We start from the raw sequence: 14,520 nt of genomic DNA on the forward strand, positions 1-14,520 counted from the left end.
AATCTCTGGATGAGACACAAGTCCATTATAGCGTTAAGACGAACACCCACTCACACGTACACACACACACACACACACACGCACGCACACACGCACACACACAATTTGCCACCTCCAAATCCACATACTTTGAAGCAGTTAAATTATTGTAGAGGGCGGCACGGTGGCGCAGTGGGTAGCGCTGCTGCCTCACAGTTGGGAGACCTGGGGACCCGGGTTCGCTTCCCGGGTCCTCCCTGCGTGGAGTTTGCATGTTCTCCCCGTGTCTGCGTGGGTTTCCTCCGGGCGCTCCGGTTTCCTCCCACAGTCCAAAGACATGCAGGTTAGGTGGATTGGTGTTTCTAAATTGGCCCTAGTGTGTGTTTGTGTGTGTCCTGCGGTGGGTTGGCACCCTGCCTGGGATTGGTTCCTGCCTTGTGCCCTGTGTTGGCTGGGATTGGCTCCAGCAGACCCCCGTGACCCTGTGTTCGGATTCAGCGGGTTGGAAAATGGATGGATGGATGGAAATTATTGTAGAACACCTGAATAATATGCCTTGTACATATTTTAGTATAGTAGGATTTAGCTCTAGTAGGACTGACTACTGTGATGTAGTGTTCAAATGTGGATATTCAAATTGTTTGTTATACAACCTCCAGTTAATCTAAAATGCTGCTGCAAGAATTATTAATGAGCACAAGAAAATACGAACACATAACTCCAGTTCTTAAATCCTTACACTGGCTCCCGGTTAAGTTTAGGGCAGATTCCAAAATCCTCCTTTTAACATATAAAGCCTTAAATGGCCAAGGTCCGGCTTACTTATCTTAACTTATCATGACTTACAAACCAAAGCTCACATTAAGATCTCAAGCTGCAGGTCTGCTTATGATTCCAAGGATTAATAAAAGAACAGTGGGAAATCGAGCTTTTAGTTACAGGGCCCCTAAACTGTAGAATGGTCTGCCTGCTACTATAAGAGATGCCCCTTTGGTCTCAGCTTTTAAATCCCGGCTGAAGACTCGATACCTCAGTTTAGCATATCCTGACTAGAGCTGCTGATTAACTGTACAGACTGCATCTCTGTTGCTGGTCATTAGCACTAAAACATAAGTAATATGATAGAATGTTTACTAACCCTCACCTATTTTGTTTCTCTACTCTGTATCTTTATGTGCCACTTGGTGCCGCTGCTCTACTGCCAAGTTGTTTGCCTGCCTATGGAAAAGTCTTCTCATGTAAAGGAGCACTGGAATCTTGGGGTAGAAGGGTATTTTCATCAGATTGGCATGCCCAGCACTGTCTCAGCTGTGGAATGGCCAATAGGGAGGAGGCGGCTAGTTGGCTTCGGTCTCCAGAACACTGACATTGTCTGGCCTGTCTGACTCCTTTTTACAATCTTGCCATGGCTCTTCAGTTAACTGATGGATAAATATTGTTGTTTTCATTTAAGTTAGTTAGTTTATACTTTGTTTTTGATGAATTTGAACAAATCTGTATCCTTATATGCTGCAATTCTGTATTTAGTGACTGGTATAATCTATTCTTGTATTTTGCCTAGATAGTTATTACAATGCTTTGTGCCTGCACTTGGTGAGGAGCTGTGCAAGAACAAAGAGTTTCTCTTATTATATTATATGTTTGAGGTGGCACTGATAGATCGGCCATCTAGTTCCGGAAAAAGGATTACTTGCGCTCTTTTTTTGTGTTGTATTTACCCTATTTTTTTGACACCCATTGCACAACCAATCTACCTGGAATGGGGTCTGTTTCTGAATTACCTCCCAAAATGTTTCTTCCATTTTTTTTTCACCAGCAAGAGTTTTTTTTTTTGGAATTTTTTCTTGTCTTCTTTGGCAGACAAGGCTGGGAAGTTGTCAAAAGACAGGACCTTTTTATAGCCCATTGAGGCATTTCTTGTGTGATTTTGGGCTATAAAAGAAATAAATTGTTTTGTTGTTGCTACTGCTTCTACAACTGCTACTAACTGATTAACAATAATTGCTGTTTGTCTCCTGTTCCCTTAGTGTGACAAGCCAATGAGATCATGCCATTGTTGACTTATGTGTCCGTTTTTTCATTATAAACTGGAACTCCCATCCATCCTTCATTTCATCTATCCTTTTTAAAATCTGCTTATGCTAAAGGGACATCATGTTACAAAATTAATAACATGATTAAAAGCAATGGAGAAATTATCTATTGCCTTAGATTGATTAAACAAATGGAATTAAAAGACAACTGAATGAATAATTTCAAATTCATTATTTTGGGAGTTTCTACCATCCAGTGCAATTGATTCGAAACTGTGGGGTTTATATCTACAATAACCAAAAAAAAAGTTATAGGACCCCATTACAGTATGTGTTGGACTCCTTATTAACAAAATAACACACATAAATTCTACAAACTGCATTAACATTGAATGTCAAGCTCAAGTTCAGGGTAATAGCCTTCTAGCATGGTTGTGTTTTCTTCAGAATGAACTGCATATTGAGATAATAAAGCCTTAATAATTAACCTGTCACTCGAGCACTTGTGTGTGCTAAGGAAACTTCAACAAACTAGGATAGAATAGGAAATTCAAACCTTTTATGAAATAAAATGAAGCTTCCACCTGCAGGTCCTGACCTCAGTAGGAATTCCTAGTAAGCACATGAAATTTTATATTACAGAAATTAAATAGAAGTGGAACTGTAAAGGTTTAATCCTTTGTAATGCCTTTTCACTGGCTTTTTCAAAGTGCATAAGGCAAAATCTCTTTGAAATTGTGGCCTGCACCGATATGACGAAAGTTCCTTCAATTCCAAATCCCGCATTCACCTTTGCTTTGCAAAAAGCCAATGGCATCCCAACATTGTGAACCAAATAGCTCCAACCATGCAGTAATTAACAGTTTATCTCAAATTTCCATCTTTCCCCCTGAACAAAATTCATTTGGTTGAAAATGGAGGAAATGAAGCTATTTTGCAAATTAAAAGCCCCATTTATCAAGCTGTGTGCATTCCAGAAAGATATGGCATCATGAATAATTACAGGTGTGCTTTATTTATCAACAGGTAACAGGCAGCATCACTGCAGAAAACTGCCGTACACAGGAGGCTTGAGCCATACAGCTTTCAGCCAAATTAACTCACTGCGTGATCTGTTACACTAAATATAACTGAAGTGAACTGTAATGCCTTGAAGTACAACCTGAAACACAGAGATATAGCACCTTTCACTGCTTACATAAAACTACAAGTCCATAGTGAGAATCAATCGATTGACTCAACCACGACATGGTAAAGCCTTTCGGAACAGTTTCTTAGCAGAATTACCCCAAATTACATTTACTTTGTATTTCTGAGCTTAACTCAGAGATCCACGTTGCATAGGATACCTATGGATTACAATTCTGGGAATTGGATTGTGGGATTAGAGCAGGTGTCTGCATGTTCTCCATCAGTTTCAAAGTGCATTCATGTTTAGCATGTGTGTGTGCATTGAAAGACAACCAATTATGTTGTGTGTGTGGTGTGAAAGCCTTGGGCGTGTACCGCCACCCAAACCTCGACACAGACAGGAACAGAGACACACAAGTGCAAACAGCACACGATTTATTTCTTTTGTTGCCTTCCCAGGACAGAGTGCACAAATCCCCACAATAATACAGCTCAGTCCTTCTCTTTTTTCCTTTCTCTCTCACTCTTTCTCTCTTCTGCCGCCTCGACTTCTCTCGCACAAGCTTTGTCCACCTTCCACCCAACTCTGGCTCCTCGAATGGAGTGAGGCGGCCTCCTTTATACTGCACCCGCAAATACTCCAGGTGTACCTGGATCCTCTTCTGGCAGCATTTCCGGGTGTGACAGAAGTGCTGCAGTCCTGGGCTCTGGAACTGTTCAGGCCCCGATGCAATCCAGGGGGGTTGCCCTCTCATGTTCCGGGGGAGGTATTGCCATGAATATGCCCCCCACCCCATCCTTCCATCATATGTGCATCCCGGCTGCGTAAGGGCCCCAGCTGTCCAGCACAGTGGTATCAGAAAGTTGTGAGTAGGCGGCTGCTATAAGGCTAATACCTTCACCATGGAAGGGGACACCTTCTCCTCTTTTGCCTCCAGGACCGATCCTACCCAGACTACTGACATCATTTCCTCTTTTCTTGAACCAGAAAGAACATTGGCACTAGCAGTCTGCATTCATTAGTGGAAATATCAGTACACCAAAATCAATTTATATAATAACCTGTATGGTCTTGTGTGCATTTGGTTTGTCCTTGCCACTTAATTTTTTCTTCATTATACCGGGCATATCCTTGGGATAACCCAACCTTCTTCTTGAGTTTTGTGTGTGATAGTCGTTGTGTCCACATGTGATGCACAGTTGCCATTTATGTTTTTAAGCTGTGTATTCTCTTGTTAAGCTTAATTTCAACATTCAAATTTATTTAAATTTTTGAACTTTAATGGAAAATAATCGTACTGGGCTGTTGATTTTACTAAAGAAATTTTTTCAGGCTCTGGTGAGAATATACCTGATTTTGTTAGTATGATTGATGGATGTGACATCTTTACAATTTGCAGACTTTTACATTTAACATGCTTCTTTTTACTGAATGATACCAAGCTATTAATCATCTCTATTTCATTTTTCATTTTATTTTTTTTTCTGTTCTTACTCTACATATATATCCAATTTCATTTTTGCAGTTGAAAGATATTTATTTTGCTCAATGTTTTGATCTGCAAGAGGTAATACAATTAACCAGTTCAGATTTATAATTTAGCACCACTGGTTTACACCTTTCACAGTGAGACGGTCCACATACTAAGAATTAGTCAAAGTTTTAATAGAAAGGAAGGTTAAGAGAAGCACAAGAGTAGATAAAAAGGAGAAGATGATGATATAGCACCTGCAGATGATGCCACAGTGACTCCCCACATTAATGTTTCTCCTAATTTCAAAATAAAAGCAATGCAAAGGACCAAAACACTACCATTCCATTGCCAGTCTTGTGTTTTATATCATAAAATCCACTAAGCACCCTCCTAAATAACCTTGGCTATGGGGTCAACACCAGCACTCAGAATCAACCCAACCCCAAGACAGACATTCTTCTCTCATTTATAGATGACCTGAAGCTATACATCCTCAGCAACCGGCAACTAGAAGAACACCTGCACTTGGTAAAAGAATTTTCAAATGACATCTAAATGACATTTGGGCTCGATAAGCGTGTCAAGGCTATCCTCATCAGCGGAAAATTGACAAGTAGTGAAAATATCAACCTTGATGGGTAATGCGTCCTCTGAGATTTAAATTGAGAAGAAACCTATAAATACACAGTTATAACTGAAGGTGTCTACATCAACAAAAGAAATTAAGGCAAAAGGTCAGCAATGAGTACATCCCCCGAACAAAGTTTAAAGAAATTCTCTTATAGTGTGCAATAAAATGTTTCCAGCTAGACATCCCTGGCTTATGATACAGCTTTGGTATCATCGTCTGGCCAGAAAACAACTTACATAAACTTTACCCAAAATCACAAAAATGGCTTGATGCACACCAATTAATAAATAAGAATTAATGCATCCCACAACTATGTATTCCAAGATCTGAAGGTGGCATGGGTATAATCGAAATTGACAACATGTACAGGATGACAAGCATTGGACTACAGACACAGCTAATGTTTTTAATAGCCCACCATATTCTGAAAGTTCACAATATATACTATATATTTTTTTCTTGTATCTTCAAGTGCACATTTTGAAATCCAAGAGATGCCACTGCATGCATTCACTATAAACTGTACATATATTTAGATTGGCATTCAACCCTTTATTATTGGGGGCACCAAATAATCACCAGACACAACTGCCACAGACACAGTTCCAAATTAAAACAAAGTTATTTTATTTAATATCAGTATAACTGCAGGCTTTTAGGTCTGTCCATACCTTCCACCTCCACAGTGAACATTGTCCTCTTCCTCCTGACTCTCACTCCTTGATGATGACAAGCTGGTTTCTTTTATGCTGGATCCAGGACCACTTCCAGTGCCAAAGCATTGCACATTGGAAGTACTTCCGGGCCAGGTGGATGGGACCAAAGTAGAGACAATGGTCCTTTGTAGCTATCCCGGGTGTTAACCAAGTACCCCAACAGGGCTAATCATCCGGACTACAACTACCAGCATGCTCTGTGGGTGTACAAATGGGTGCTCAGCAGGGGAATGCTTCGACCCCATGATTCAGGAGAATATCTGGGTGTAATTATGAAAAAAGAAGCTTGTTTGGGTTTTAAGGGGAGAGAGTGTGTGAGAGGCGGAGGGTTTGGGTTTAACAGAGCAAGGTATGGAGAGTTGGGGCTCGATTGTTCTCTCTTTTGGTTTCTTTTTGTTTTCTTTTTGCTTGTTAAAAGAAATGTTAACTGTTGTAAGCTCACCATTCAGGTGATAAATGTAGAGTATCTAGCTACGTAAACTTTGTTTTGCTAGATAGCGAAGCTAGTGTTGTCCTCCTGCCTTGCTTCTGTTTTGTGTGTATCTGTCTCCATATCTTGTGAGATTTTCTTTTTGACAATAACTGAAGTCTGTTTTTATTTCGCTGGTTTAGTTTTTTTTTTCCTCTGTTTTGTCTCCCTATCACTTGTGTTTGGCCTATTTACAGTATATACAGTACACCTAGGCCTTTGGTAGGCCATAACATATTGAATATCTGGGTAGCAGACATCCTCTGCCCTTCCACTATAGCTTCCCAACTGGGAAAATTAATGACAACCAACCTGGATAACATACCCATTCATTCATTTTTCTATCCTTATGGTGCCCCACTCACCCTCCATCCTAATCTTGATCCTCATCCATCCACTTAAGCACTCATATCATGCTTTTCACTATTGATGCCTTTGAGAAGAATACAGTTGACCCTTGATATACGACCGGCCTGACATGCGAACAACTTGATTTACGACCAAAATTTTTGTTTTGATTTACGACCAACATCTTGCGTTACAACCTGAATGCGGTCACGTGTATCCGCTTGCGCGATTGTAAACAAACAGCGTCAATCGGATACATGTGTTTGTGGATGTAATTTTGGTCAGTGCAGTGGTTTATATAATTTTTTTCGATAATTGCTAAGGAAGGAAGAGAAGGTAACGAAGGTAAAGAAAGCGATCACAATTGAAACGAAGAAGGAAATTGTGCAGAAATATGAGAGTGGTGTTCGTGTGACCGATCTCGCTAATATGTACAGCATGTCGAAATCCACCATCTTGACAATTTTACAAAGAAAAGATTTGTATAAGGAGGCTCCTTCCAAACAGTAACCACTTTCTATTTCATTCTCCTCCTCCTCCCTTCCTGCAGCCCAAAGATGTCAAATTAAATGGTGAGTACAGTATGAAATTGTTGTTTCTGGTAGGCTAGGCACTTTTTATAACTTTTTAGTTAGTACATTAGAAAAATTTGGTAAATTACGCACATTACACAACCCTTTTTTATTATGAAAAGGTTAAATAAGTGTTGCTGTGGGAGGTTCGGAACACATTATGGGTATTTCCATTATTTCTTATGGGAAAAATAGTCTTGACTTACAACCAACTTGAGTTACAACCAGCCCTCGTAAACGAATTGAGTTCGTAAGTCAAGGGTCCACTGGGAATAGGAATTCAGAAATTATTTGAGCATATGAGGATATATATAACACAAATGCACTTCAATCTAAAGTACACAAATAACATAATACAATAGGCATAACCTTATTTAAGTTCAAGCAATTCAACCTGCCCTATCTACCTACATTGCGCCGTTGGTACAATTTGATTTATTTTCAGTGCTGCAGTATTCTGGTGCATAATACATGTTCATGAATAAGGCTTTAATGTGTTGATTTTTCTACTTTATTTATTACAGAATCAGAAGCAGAAACAAATCCCATGTAGGGCAAGAATCTATCACTGGGAACAATAGCGATGAGCAAAAAGATTTACCCAAAACTGAATTTACACCACAATTCAAAGTTTTGCTTTGCAAAATATGAGCAAAATAAACTGAAATTCAAACCATTCACAAGAAGAAAACACAGTATTTCTTGTTTTCCACACAAAAAAGACTAATATTCCCAAAATTCTTTAGTGAGTTTTACGTTTCTCAATTATGAAATTGTCTATGAAATTATTTTAATGTCAGCTTTGCAAAACTGTATGTGGACTGAAACCTGTCTGTTTTGCTACTCACTAGAGGGCACTCAGACTGGTTCAATTTCAAGTCTTCAGTTAATTGAAACGCAAAAGCTTTGGTGATGTGAGAAAAAAAACAGAGGTGTCTGGGGAAAAGTCCAGCCAGACAAAGTACAAATTCCACACTGATAATAAGGGACGGTCCAGGTTGGCTGCAACTGGCTTAACGTTCTTGAACCAGGGGCAGTCAATAGTCATGTAGAGAGATGAGCCAGGGCAATGAGGACACAAACAGGCAAGAGTAAGGTGCAATGCTTTTATCCCAAAAAGTGCAGTGATCTTCAAGAATAAATAAGTCAATAAATAATGCATAAAAAAGTGTTAACATGAAAGTTAAAAAGTCCAATAAATAAATAAACGAATAAAACAGTTAAAATCCTAAGTCCAAAGTACCATCGGGATCTTCTTTTAAAGTCACCACAAGCCTAAGTGCCTCCCTCTAAAACTGACGTCTCTTCAGTTCACCATTATCATGTCTCCTCAACATGAAGAGGCATCAACTGACCGATGCAGTCATCCTTCTCTTCAGCTTGGGCCTCAGCTACGTCAGGCAGTATCCACTGGGACACTCCAGGACCAGCTCATGTCATCGCCACAAGCCATGCTCCTATCTCTCACCATCATCTCTCTGTGTCTGCAGGAGCCCATTCAGTGCGATTGGTCACTTCCTCTCCTACAGTGCCTACAAACCCTGCCACTCCCAGGGCCGATCGCTTGCTCTTCTTGGGGTCACTCACTTCCCGACTGCCTGCCTTCTCTGCATATCAACACTAGCTCCACCAGAATCCTGACACCATTTCTGTCTTTAATTTCTTAAACCTCTGGACTTCTTCTTTAATTTTTCCAGTTTTCTACTCAAGTTCATCAGGCTTCCATTTATACACCTGTGAATGCAGCAAGGGCGGCACGGTGGCGCAGTGGGTAGCGCTGCTGCCTCGCAGTTGGGAGATCTGGGGACCTGGGTTCAATTCCCGGGTCCTCCCTGCGTGGAGTTTGCATGTTCTCCTACTGTCTGCGTGGGTTTCCTCCGGGTGCTCCGGTTTCCTCCCACATTCCAAAGACATGCAGGTTAGGTGGATTGGCGATTCTAAATTGGCCCTAGTGTGTGCTTGGTGTGTGGGTGTGTTTGTGTGTGTCCTGTGGTGGGTTGGCACCCTGCCCGGGATTGGTCCCTGCCTTGTGCCCTGTGTTGGCTGGGATTGGCTCCAGCAGACCCCCGTGACCCTGTGTTCGGATTCAGCGGGTTGGAAAATGGATGGATGGATGGATGACTGCAGCAAACTAATTGCCATCTACGGAGTGGGCTATACCCACAGATCCTGAAATGCACTATTTTTTTATTAAACGTGTGCCTGCCACAGACAGTAAACAGGCCAAAACTTGAACTTATATCATGAAAATGGTTAGGCAGTCTGAACAACTGATTTTCATGATCTTTGTCTCCTTCCAGGAATTTGCTCTAAAGTGGTGCTGCCCACCTGTCATGAACCTTTGATGTTTTGTTGTAAAGATGCTGCCCCACTTAGTGAGCAATAAAGGGAGGACTCTACTTGCTCTTTTTTGGCAGCTTGTTATTTTGAAACGATGCACTTCTGTGTGTGTAACGTCAAGGTGTTCCTCATTTGGACTATGGACTATGACCATTTTCTCAAAAAAAGATTAATAAATAGTATTTTTTTCTTTTACACACTATTGCATAATTACAACACATTTACATATTTACTGACTTTTAAATGCACCTCTACCCCTTTTACACGTAATCAAACCCACATCAATGCGCACACACACACAGCTTTATCACACTGCACTATATCTGATGATGTATCCCTGGGACTTCTAACTGTTCAGCTCTAAAAAGACAGAAAAATCTATTAAGCCTCAGTGAGGAAAAATGATCACATCAATATAGTAATTTCAGAAAGAATTAACAACTTATAAAGTCCTGACTTGAAGCAAAAGGAACAAATATTCCCCATGAATTTTTAACAAGGGAAAGCCTGTACAAAGAAATGTGAGTTTGAACACTATTACACAATTATTTAGATACAATCATGTGAAAAATAAGCACACCTCAGGAAATGTGTTGACTTTTTCAACATATTTGAACAGTAGACCTTCATGCAAGCAGCACCTACAAATAAAGGTGATATTATTCAATAAAAACACAAGGAAAATGCATCTTCTCAGTCATTTATTCAAATATCAATTGATGGAGAAAAAGTGAATACACCATCAGAAGCTGGTATTGCTGTTTCTGGCACCAACGAATCTGACATTGACTTGGTGTAATTTTTGACCACTCTTCCATGCAAAATTCTTTCAGTTGTAACATGTCTGTCGGTTTTCTTGCATGTAGTGCCTCCCATAACATCTCAGTTTAATTCAAAGCATGGCTTTGACTAGTCCAGTCTTCTTTTTGAGACATTCCTTGGTGGATTTGCTAGTGCACTTCAGATCATAATCTTATTGGAAAGTCTATTTGTGGTTCAACTTCAGCTTTTGGACAGATGACCTCACATTCACCTCAAGCACACTTTTGGTATGATGCACAATTCATAATGGACTCGATGTCTACAAGCTGTTCAGGCCGTAAGGCAGCAATGCAATTTCTAACTAACCTTTACACCACCAGGCTTCACAGTTGTTATGAGATTCTTCTCCTGAAATGCTGTTTTCAGTTTGCACCAAACATTTCGACTGTTACTGTAGCCAAAACACAATGTCCCAGAAAGACTGGTCTTTTCCTATATGTTCACCTAGCTGTGTGATAAAAGCAACCTGAAGACTCCCTATTAGTTTTACTATATTGGTGAACTTGCAGAGGCATCAGCTAACTGGGCCGGGACAGATCGTTTCTTCTCCGAGATGGATGTGTAGTCGAGTGCAGCTGTGGAACAAATTGAGCGGGACAGACTGGAACCAGTGTCTGGCAAATGTACAGTAGCTCATTGTGTGAATGTACAATGTGCATGTACCACAAAACTGAGTTTGTCTGCTTGAGTTGAATGTGAAGTGATCTACATGCAAGTACCAGAAAAATTTAAAAGTGAATGCAAGCGCCTTCTCACCAAGTGCAAGTCACACTTGTATAAGCTTCTACATCTTCCGTAGAATTAACACCAACTCCCGTGGTTGCGGTTGAACATGAGCAAAGTGAACTGCTCCATACACACACACACACACAAATCTTTCATATTGACAACTGAAGTGCATGCATGCACCATCTAGTTGCTGTGGTTGAGCGTGAGCAGAGAGGACTGCTCCCCATGCACAAACTCAAACAAAGGTCTTTCATTTATATATCTTGTCGTGGACGGCAGGGGCTCTTGCCTGGCCAGGACGCCTCCACACCTGAAGGAGCAGGGGAGGAGATGTGCCCAGAACATTACCTACCCTGGAACATAAGGTGCAGCCGCCCAAGATAATAATGGTGCCTCAGACTCCCTCAGGGCTCCATGGGAGTTGGAGTTTGATACAGCCTTGTTGGGGTCAATGGGTGCCACCAGGGGGTGCTGCAGCAGACACTGAGCCCATGAGCTCAGCACTTCCGCCACCGCCGGAACTTCATCACCGAGCACCTGGAGCACTTCCAGATGCCTTATATAAGGGGGCAGAGTTGGGAGGAAGAAGACAAAGCCTGAGAAGGAGTGGAGGCAGAAGGACTGGTGGCAAGAAGGGACTGTGTTGTATAGTGATTTGTGCACTGTGCTGTGGGGAGCAGGGTGAAACGCTCCCCAATTGTAAATAAACGTGTGCTGGGTGGAAAACCTGTCAAATTTATGGATTTGAAGTGGTGATAAATGTAGGGGAGTACTTACCTTTTCCACATCACAGATCCACATTTTATTTAATTTAGATTATGAGAATGAATACACCATGTCACGTTTATGTGCCATTTGTTCAAGTATGTCATCTTTGTCTGTAGGCACTGTTTACATGAAGATCTACTGGTTACCATTTCAAATACAGCATGTTGAAAACAAAAAGTCAACAATTTCCATGGGATGTACTTACTTTTGCATATGACCGCATGTACCTGACAAACACACCTTATTCAAATCTGCTTAATACAAATCGAGTTCACATGATCGTCTCCAATCAAGTTTAGGCCTAAGCCCATCCAGGGCCAATCACGCACAGGGCAGTTCAGAGTTGCCAAATGATCAAAGAAATGTGAGAGGGCAACCAGACATAGGGAGAATGTGTGAACTCTATTCAGACTATAACCAAGATTAAAATTCCAGGATATTGGATCCATGATGCAGAAGTGCTTACCACTACTCCACTGCCCCTTGTAAAATTACAGTATTATTTTGCTCAAAAAATGGTAACTTCTCAGGCGGTTTTAGTAATTTGTTGTTTGCCCACTTCATTACAATTTGGAGTTTGAAAAAGCTAATGAAGTAGCAAAGTAAATGAAGTGGCGACAATCTAATTGATACATTAAAGTGTATAGAATCCAGAAATGGAAACGTCTAAAAGGATTTTGGCTCATAAACTACATTTCTGCTCACCCATGACCTATTTTTTTTAGTTACATTGAGCCTTTCAGTCAAGCTTCTGAGCACAATGTTATCCCCTGGTCAGTCTCTCCGTGTGCCCCCTTATCATATGCTCATATCTAATTACTCTTCTGGTGCTTTATGTATAACACCTTGTGTAGAATTCACACTAAAATGTGATGTAAAGACAAAACTAGAAATGTGAGTACACACAAAAAAATCATAAGCTGTGTGTAAGCAAAGTTCCTTTAACCCAATCAAAATGAATTTTAACGTATATGCACCAGACTATAGCCCCACCCCAACTCCTCCCAGAATTTCAGCTCTTTTAATATGCAAATCAATATAAAAGCCCTTTCTGTTCAGTGTTTTGATAAAAGACACTGGCAAAAGCACATGTAAAAAAGAAGAATTTCAGCAAATGTGAAACGGAGGTCCTGCTCAATGAAGTAGAGGCAAGGAAAAACATAATATTTGGTGGCTTAAGCAGCGGTATAAAAAACAAAAGGAAACTAATGGCATGGCACTCAAAAGTTTAAGTTCAAAGAAGTGGTCAGATATCAAAATCAATGTGAAAAGGTGAGTTGCAGCCCACCATCTGAATGTCAACATCACTTGAGGTAGTAGAGGAATTCTGGGGCTCACACCGTTTGAGCAGCAAGTTGCTGCAATTATTGTTGAGACGCTTATATATCTCACCACAACATTAATAAGGCACATTTTTGCATCACAGATAATTTTCACATTAATGGAGAGGAAAGGCTTTGTATTTGCAGAAGTAAATTCATTCTCTGAAGGCATATTTGTAGCAATGCGTATGCATTCAATCACTCCAGTTATATTGGAAAACTGGACGTTGCTGCGAATTACACTTTGATGTCTGCTAGGTCAACCATAGTATAAGGAAATCTGATATATCTGGATGACAAGCAGATAATATCATCCCATCTATCGTGAAAATGTGCATGGCATTACATCAAGCTTAGTTTTTATATATCTACAAGTGAGTGTGGAAATGGGCATACACAACATTTTGTGGGTAGGCACCATTTATACATGAGACCTCAGCTCTGCATTCTTTTGTATTCCTTGTGCATTGTACATCTCCTATCATCACTGATTGCTGTTTGTCAATATTATGCTGATTTGTACAGATGTTGCTGTTTGTTCCACATATTCTTATGTAAAATTATCCACCCCTCTATACTGTTATATTGTCATTGTCATTGCACTGTGGCCCAGGGAAACATAATTTCATACCCAGTGTATAATGTACCAAGGCATGTCTATAGATGGTATGACAATAAAGCCCACTTGGCTTGGCTTTATTGATTGTTGTTACAGATGCCTTTAGCAGGAAATTATTCCAGTTTTTCTAGCCATCAATGCTTATTTTTATTATTGATTAGATATCCCCTGAAACTATACTTAATTTTCCTATTTTTTGTTGTCATTATACCGCCAGTTGCTAATGATCACTACAAGCTTGACTAACAGCGAATGTATTTTGCACAATCTTCCTTTAATCTCATCTCGCCTCTTTACATTTCTCACTTGGTTAGACATTGTGAGCGCAATTTAATTTTATTAGTTGTTTTAATAGATGCCATGAAGCCGCCGTTTTTAATCTGTATTATCTCACCTCATTAAAACGCATTTTAAGATAAAATGTGGCGTAAACGGATTTGTGGATATTAGCTAAGCAATTTGGAATTTCTGTAACAACAATACTTTTTTTGACACTTATTTAAGAAAAAATATTTCTGAAATGCTTTTGTTTGCTTTTGTCCATTATGCAATTAGCCACGCCAAAG

Source organism: Erpetoichthys calabaricus, chromosome 8, assembly GCF_900747795.2.
Source record: "Erpetoichthys calabaricus chromosome 8, fErpCal1.3, whole genome shotgun sequence".
NCBI classification, from domain to species: Eukaryota; Metazoa; Chordata; class Cladistia; order Polypteriformes; family Polypteridae; genus Erpetoichthys; species Erpetoichthys calabaricus.